The 6,244-nt window shown below is 57.8% G+C and overlaps 1 long non-coding RNA gene across 2 annotated transcripts; it reads left to right on the top strand.

The window, feature by feature from the left end:
• The first annotated feature begins 2,540 nt into the window (after nt 1–2,540).
• On the top strand, nt 2,541–5,489 carry LOC310891301. 2 transcript variants are annotated; one of them, XR_014577509.1, is made up of 4 exons: nt 2,541–2,650; nt 3,115–3,203; nt 4,943–5,080; nt 5,388–5,489. It is a non-coding gene; the product is annotated as an uncharacterized lncRNA (long non-coding RNA). The 2 variants fall into 2 exon arrangements; XR_014577510.1 differs by lacking the exons at nt 2,541–2,650; nt 3,115–3,203 and adding an exon at nt 4,401–4,463.
• Nucleotides 5,490–6,244: the final 755 nt, after the last annotated feature.

Here is a 6,244-nt window from a genome sequence, read left to right as displayed (position 1 = left end):
ATGCCGAGAGCCTGGGGATAGCTTCTGCCGAGAGGCAAAACCCCTCTCTCAACAGAAGGGACGAGGAACAAAGCCTTCATCCTGTTAGCCTGATCTCACAGTGATACCCAGGCACAAAGCTGCAACAAGTAGCATTCCAGGAGCATCCGGCCCTATTGCTTCTTGTGCAACTGAATGGCCGCCTTCCTGAGCCTGTCGGGCTTCTCGGGCGTTCGACACCGCAAAGAAAAGGGAAGACGAGGTGGTGAGGCACAGGGAGCGAGCAAAGGCAGGGGCGGGCAGGGGCGCCCCGGGCACACAGGCCAGGTCCCCCCCTCAGGCCCCGAGACGCCCCCAGCCCGCCCACGACTCCTAAGATGGCGGCGCCCGCCCTGCCTGGTCAGGCGGTTGCACGGTTGCCATGGCAGCGAGCCCCAGCCAGCCGGCAGGGGGTGGGGCTCCGTTTGCCTGGCGGCTCTGGCAGCCAATCGGAGCCCGGGCTGAGGAGAGGCGAGCCCTGAGGGAGGAGCGGGAGGGAGGAGCGGGAAGCACTGAGGGGAGGCAGAGGCTGTGAGGGGTGGCTCCCAGAGCCCCGGCAGCGTGAGGGCAGCCGCTGCCCGGCCCTGCGTCGTGCCGTGGCGTGTTGTGTACCTTGGGGCGGTTCCCCTGGCCTGGGGACAGGCCGTGGGCAGCCCCAGTCAGGGGGAGACTGGCCCTTTAGCCCCGGCTGGGGTCTCGGAGCTCTTCTCGAGGACTGTTTCCTGGGAGAGCCTCGACGGTTCCTGGGATGGCGGAACCTCAGGCAGCACCGAGCGATTCTCGGAGAGGACCCCGATCCCCGGCCTGAAGAGCCCCTGAGCGAAGACCGCTGCTTTTTAAGTACAAGGGCAGTCTTTCAGAAATTGTTGGCCCCTGCCCGTGAGACACCGTGGAAGCTGCGCAGGGCTGTGGTGCCCGACAGGTAGGTACCTATCAGGTCCAGCAGTGGTACCCTCTTCCCTTACAAATGGTCTAGTGAAGGAGGAGCATAATGCTGTGCGCTGGGGCAACAGAACATTTGCTAAAGCATTTAAAGAAGTCATTTATACGCAGGACTATGGTGGAGACTATTAGGTCGGTCACCGAAAGGTGTGACATATGTTGGAGAAATAATCCGATAAACATGCAAAACTCCACTGCTGAGGGGCAGGCGCCTGGAGAGTATTGGCAGATAGACTTTACCGGACTGCCTAGAAAAGGGGGGCTGAAGTATTTGTTAGTCAAATTTGTTAGGTGTGGCCTGCAGCTCCCACAGGCCTCTCAGGAATGTCCCAGGAATGCGTGCGTGGTGTTTTTCTGGGGTGCTTGTGTATGCCTGCATGTGTCATCGCCTGGGTGAGGTGCTTGCCAAGAGGTTGTGAGCTGGCTGGCCTGGAGCCTGAGGTGTCTTTTCCTTGCTTTCCAGGGACTGAGGCTATCTGGGATGCTGTATGCGACTACATTCCGAAAGAGCTGAAGCGGGATAAGGTGGGCCGGTGTCGTGGGCCCTGCATGAGGCAATCCCTGCCCGAGCAGCATGGCGGTGCACTGAGACTGCCCAGGGTGCCCGGAGCAGCTTCTTGGCCAGCTGGGAGAGAAACCAAGGCCAGATGTGCTCTGCCTCTCAGGTGTTTGGCACACCCTAGGGCTTCCCTCTTCCCTGCGGTCTGAGTGGGGAGGGCGAGCAGAGAGAGGGGGGAATATCCTGGGTCCGTGCCTAGGACAATTGCTGGGAATCAGTGCCAGGTCTAATCCGTGTGCTGGAAACCTCTGGGCGCTTCTCTAGCCAAGGGATGTTGGCAAATGCTGTGAGGGGGGAGACGAAAGAAACTGAGGATGCGGCTCTTTTGCAAAGCTTTCCAAAGTGCCCCACCTTGCCCCATTGTCCCTCAGGAGTGGGCAGGGCACAGAGCAGTGTCCCCCTGCTCTGACAGCCATCCCTTTTCCCGTCTCTCAAGAACTCCCTCATCGGCCTTTCTGTCTTTTCTGTGTGCAGGGCGTTTGGGTTGCGGGACTCGGGACCTTTGGTGTTGTCCGAGAGCAGTTCCATGGCAAAGAAGGGCTGCTCTTGGTTCGAAGACCTTTCTTCCAGCTGGACATCGATGAGTTGTGGCTGGAGGAGATCTACTGTCCCACTGAGCTCCTCCCTGGTGAGAAGGCAGCAGCCCCCCTCTTCCTGCCCCATGTCCGGAACGGTTTGTTCTCCCTGCTCTTTGGAAAGGCCTGGGAGAAGTAGAGGATTGTCTCCAACGGTCAGGGTACAGCTTGAGTTCCCCCAAAAGAAACCGTGCCCCAGGAGCTCTTTCTCTTAGCGACCCTTTCTCTGGGAACTTGTTCTGAATGTTGCAAGCAACTTGGGCTTGCCGTGTCGCTGAGGATGTTGCTTCTCCTTGCAGATGGTGTCAAGATTGAGCCGCTGAAGTACGTGCAGCTATCGCGAGCCACCTCCTTCCCGCTGCACGTGGCGAAGAACTGCGTGCAAGAGACCATCCTCTTGTACTGCTTCCTCGTGAGGAACAAGGAGCACGTCCCCTTTGCCGTCAGGGACATTGGAGTTCTGCCACGCGAAGATGGTTTTCTGTGCGTGAAGTCTTATCTAGACTGCGTCAAACGTCCGGAGAGCGCCGCGGGCCTGGTTGCACTGCTCCACAGCGTAAGTTGGTGAGGTTTTGGGGGCTACTTCCATTTCTTTGGGAATCCTAGCAAAGGGTGAGCAACCTGACTGCTATTGGCCAGCCCGGACATGGCAGGCCAGTCAAATGCCTTTCCCCACGCTTGCCCCCTTAGCTGCTCTCTCCACGAGCAAAGAGAGTTTCTTCTGAGCGTCTGGATGCTTGCCCCTGCAAAAAGCCTGGCAGTGTTACTGTACAGCCTCCATATTCTGCCATTCTTGTGCCCGTGCTGCCGCGATTCCCGTCAGAGAGAATTGCCTGCATGTGGAGGGGAATTTAGGCTACCTTCTGTGGTGCTGCGGGAAGACTGACAACAAACCCCATGCATGGACATGACGGAAAAGGGATGCCATGCCTTGTGCGACACCAGGAGGATTACTGCCAGCAAGCTGCAACGGGTAGGAGGCCAGCCTTCTTCAAGCCCGTGTCATCGTTTGTTTTCCAGGTTTCATCTGACTGTGAGGAGAAGGCCGGAGGCCAAAGTTTCCACCACCTCGCAGGAGGAAGCTGCAGGAGAGCGCAGGATCAGAAGAGGTAAGGGAACAGGTCCCTGCTGTCTGGGGGTGGTCCCTGTCCCGTGCTGGCTGACTTGAACCAGGTTAAAAGGCAGTGCCCACGCAGCTGCTCGGAAGAGCTTCCTCCTTTCCTAGTTTCAGAGTGCCATCCTGGCAACCTGCTGCAGAGGAGGAAGTAGCTTTCCCTCCCCATCCTGACAAGCTGGGAGCCAGGCACAAGGCAGCAAGATGTGGAGAAGAAGCCTTCTACCAGGTGAGACCCCTGGGGGAAAGGAGGAAGGAGCCCCTTGCAGCCACACTGGAGAGATGTCCCCTTTGGACCCACCAGCCGCAGGGTGGCTCCTGACACACGTCCCAGCGGAGGCCGCTCTCTCAACGGATGGCAAGCGTGCAGCACGTTTGCCTGAGACTGGCACACCAGCTTCATTTTCCAGCAGGGCCCCGATCCTTGGGGGAGCTGAACGCAGAGCCTTGTTGCAGAAGCTCTTCTCCCTTCAGGAGCCCCCCCACATTGCAGCAGAGCCCATCTTCTTGTCTGTGGGAGCAAACGTCCCCTGCCTTCATTCTAACATGTCTCACCGTGTCTTAGGATTGCCGTGGCCCCATCTCCCCTGCTGTTTCTTCCAGCCTAAGGAGCTGTGATACCAGATGGAAAAGTTTCTTTCAGGCATTTTTTTCAAACGCTATCCCAAACGTTGTGGCAGGCACAAGAGAGTGCTGAGGTAGGGAGATGGCATGACTGGCCTCCTTACCTGACGGCTTTCTCCAATGGCTCCGCTGGCTCCCCAGCGATAACCTGTTTTCCACCCATAAGCGCACCGTGTTTCAGGGCCACAGAGGAGAAGCTGAAGTAAAGCCCGGGTGGGCCATAATGGTGTCTCTCGGATCCTGTCCTTGCACAAGACACCGCTCCCCTCCTTCTTCCACCAAAAAGGGCCTGGATACGGGCATCCCGAGCCTTCCTGAAGGCAGGTGGTGCCACAGCTTCGCGTTTGGCTCTCTCTGTCTCCGCTGAAGTGAACACGGCCAGTCCAATATGCCCGCTCGCTGCGGAAGTGCCGTCTGCTGCAGAGGCTGACGCAGCTTGCGAGCGCGGACTGGAGACCGAATTTCCCTGGGCTCATGCAGCCTCCTCCCGGCGTCTGTTTGCAGCGTGCTCCCCCCGTGTCCAGGCAGCTCCCCCGGGACGAAGAAGGCAGACAGGCAGGAAACAGCTCCTCAAGCCAAGTCCACCACCACTGCGCTCCCTGCTCCTGAAGCCTCCAGGAGAGCGCTGCAGGTACCTGCTCTGCCTTGCTGCAATGACTGTGCTGTTTGGGCCTGTACAAAAGCCTCTGTGTGGAGCGATCCCGAGCAGGTCCCTTGGGATGCGTTCGTCTTCACATTTGTTACCTCCTTCATCTCTTCCTCAGGAGACGGAAGGTGGCGTCCCGCACACCTTCCCTGCCTCTTACTGCCTCCCGTGTTGCCATGAGCCACTTCATTTTGACCAGGGGCCATGGAAAAGGAGCAAGGCCTTTCTGAGTCGTTGATGGCAGAGGGCTTTGGTCACCGCGGGCTGTTCAGCTGTGTTTGTCACGAGTTGAGGAGCCTGGCCTAGCTTCAGGGCCCCTCATCCTTGAGGGTCGAAGCACTGCTGACAGACCGGCTGAGGCGAGGGGGCAGGAGTGTGGGTTAGGCCTGAGGGACAGCTGAGACCAATCCTGTCTGCTGTTGTGTTTGTTTTGTTGTTTTTTTTGTTTTTTTTTTTTCCTCCAGGAGGTCTGGAACCTGTCTTCACAGTGGGACCAAACAGACAGCTCATGGCCCACGTACCAAAAGCTACAAGAGCAAGCCCAGGCAGCCATGGCTGCATGGGAAGCCTGGTCTGAGGGGGAGGACCAACAGATACCCCAGGTACTGGCAGTGATCAACACCGCTGAGAACAGCGGCGATCCTCTCTGCCCGGGCTCCGAGGGCGGCAGGTCCCAGGGTGGTGGGAGCAGGACGGGCACGAGGCCGCAGGTCAGGGCTTTTGCTGCTCCTCCCTGTGAGGGAGAGGTTGTCAGCAGAAAGTGAGGGATAAAAGCAGCAGCCAGACGTGGGCTGGCAGCGCCGAGTCGCCTGGTTCGCAGGTCCTGCTGCAGGGTCCTTTCAAGAGGTCCTCTGGGAAAGAGCAGCTGTATGTCCAGTCCTGTTTGATGAGAGGGACTTCTCCTTGCAGCGATTCAACAGCCAACATGCTCGGACTCCCCATCCTCCAGCCCAGCCCAGGAGCAAGGTCAGGAAGAGGTGGAGGAAGGCTGAGAACCCTGCCCCAGCAGAGGAGTTGGGAGCAGCAGGCAAGCTGGAGAGACTCCAGCCTGAGTAAGTGTGTGCCGGCTCCGTTCCCGTCGTGGGGCACTGGAGTAGCTCTTGAGTGATGTCAGGACATGTCCAGGAGCCTGGTCCCTGAGTCCTGGGGTTGCCTGTGACACCCTTTGATTCCTCCTAAAGCGGGCATGACCTTGGTTACCGCCAAGGCCTAAAACTCACCACAGGTTGAAAGGGTGGGTGCACGTGGCACCGCATGGGTGCAGGGTCTGGATTGTAATGGGTAAAGCCTTGTTTGTTCATTAAATATTGCTGATGGGAAGGTTTTCAATGGTTAACTGCTTATACCCCCAATGTCCTGTTGAAGGAAAAAAACAAGTATAGGAATTTCCTGTTAAGTTAACAATTGCAGTAGAAACCAGCTCCAAAAAAGGGCAAAATGGCATTCCCCCTCACATGAGAACACACATATCAGCAGCAAAGTCACGACCCCGACGCAGAGGAAGACAACGATCTTCATCCCCACGACCACCAGAGGACTGACGAAGACCCCCTAGCAACAGGCCTCGCAGTCGTAAGAAGACACCAGGATGTGCCACTAAACCCGGAACTACTAGGCTATAAATGGAGACTCTGGCGGGCTTAGGTGCGCGCCGTTGGCGGAGCAGGAGACTCCCCGGCCGCCCAGCGCTGTTTTACTTATCGCTGCTTGCTGAGTTGCTCAAATAAATAGAAATTCGATCTACCTTACCCACGATGTGTCGGGAA

This window comes from Anser anser, assembly GCF_964211835.1.
Source record: "Anser anser genome assembly, contig: HAP1_SCAFFOLD_157, whole genome shotgun sequence".
NCBI classification, from domain to species: Eukaryota; Metazoa; Chordata; class Aves; order Anseriformes; family Anatidae; genus Anser; species Anser anser.
The sequence above is the reverse complement of the archived record's forward strand: the minus strand, read 5'-3'. Positions and strand labels throughout refer to the sequence as shown.